Genomic DNA, 1,895 nt, shown 5'->3' with positions numbered 1-1,895 from the left:
TTGTTTTCTTTACACTGAGGTATAATATTTACTGAAGGATGCAATCTTTGAGTCTCATCAATAAGTGGTTCAGTTCTTCATTTTCTGCAAGAAATGTTGTGTCTTCTACATATTTAGAGAGTAAGTTCAATATCTGATATAGTAGCTGATCTAATATTTCTACTTAAAGTAGTTTAACCTTTGAAAACAAATGTGGGCATGAATAAAGATGCAACTATAAACAGCATCATATATGATCAGAGAGGAAAATGCAGTTATAAACAGCATCATACATAATACAATAAGTCAGGTAAATATGGAAACAAATGATACTGTGAAATTGTTGGTGTAGAGTAATGTTCAATAATATACAGACAAAATGGAGTTGATTTGAAAAATTAGATTGCAATATATTATATAATGTCTCATTTTAGTTTTTAATGATATAAAGATACAATCATGTAAACACACATTTGAGAAGTACTGGAAGAGCATAAGCAAATTGTCATTGGGATTGTCTTTGGGGTTAAAAGTATGCGACATTTATTGTTTCCTTATTTATATTTTCCTCCTTTTTAACTTTTTGTAAAATACTATTCCAAGTATCCACAAACTATGGATACTATCATAATAAAATACCACATACAGCTTTTTCTTTTCTAAATATTAATAATTTTTGCAATACAAATAATAATTAAAATGTATTCAAGAAATATTTTGCCCAGGTCATCCATGGATTAGCATACCAAGTTATGATTCCATTATGATAAAATGAATTCATTTAGAATTTAGCTGTGCAAGACATCCTTCTGAAATGCAGCCTGGCAGGCAGAGCTCATTATTGAAAGAATAACTTATTAAGAAGGTTAACTGGCTATTAAAGCACAAAATAAAACAGAGATTCTGGGAATTGTAAGAACCCTCTCTGAACATCAGTTACATATTAATTCTTTTTCCCTCCGTAGTGTATTCCATAGAAGTCAATGAAGGGAATCAAACTTTCATTTGATTGCAGGTCCTTAGGAACTACATTAATGATGAATTTGTATGATATAATCTTATTCACGTACTAAAAAAATCAAAGAATATTTTTTAGATAAAAGTCTATTCTGGAACACTGAGATAAAGTCCTTCATATTTCAAGCCTATTCAATTTTATATCTATATCTTAAATACAATTGCAGATAATAGACTTTAAAATCCTCATATGAGCATTAAGAGTACAGTCCAGATGGATTTAGCCTCTTCTAAGGTGAAATTGTCATTGTTACGTGTTATCAAATCGGAGCCAACTCGTAGCTGACTGACCCTCAGCGTGTTTTCTGTGGCAGTAAATTTCACTGTTTCACCCGTTTTTGAATGATCTTCAGCAGTATTTTGCTTGCATGTGGTATCAATGATATTGTTTGATACTTTTCATGTGGATCACCCTTCTTGGGAATAGAAACAAATATGGATCTCTTTCAATATGTTGGGCTGAGAGTTATCCTCCAAATTTCCTGGCATAGGCTGGTGAGTGCATCCAAGGTTGTATTTGTTAATTGAAACAAGTCAATTGGTATGCCATCAATTCCGGAGGCTTTATTTTTTGCTAATGCTTTCATGCAGCTTCCACTTTCTCTTTCATTACCATTGACTCCTGGTCATATGGTTGTTGTTGTTGTTAAATGCCATCGATTCATTCCTGAAATTTTTCAGTGTCAATCTATTCTTTGCAGTAGAGTGACTTTTTTGTACTTCCTCCATCTTCCCTTGATGCTTTCTGAGTCATTCTGCCCATATTTCAACATTGCAGCATGGGGCTTAAATTTGTTTTTCAGTTCTTTCAGCTTGAGAAATGCAGAGCAAGTTCTTCCCTTTTGATTCTCCAATTCCATCTCTCTGCACATTCCATTATAATACTTTGCTTTGTCCTC

Source organism: Elephantulus edwardii, unplaced genomic scaffold, assembly GCF_000299155.1.
Source record: "Elephantulus edwardii isolate Elephantulus edwardi_28Jun2011 unplaced genomic scaffold, EleEdw1.0 scaffold00047, whole genome shotgun sequence".
Lineage (NCBI taxonomy): Eukaryota > Metazoa > Chordata > Mammalia > Macroscelidea > Macroscelididae > Elephantulus > Elephantulus edwardii.
This window is presented reverse-complemented; position numbering follows the sequence as displayed.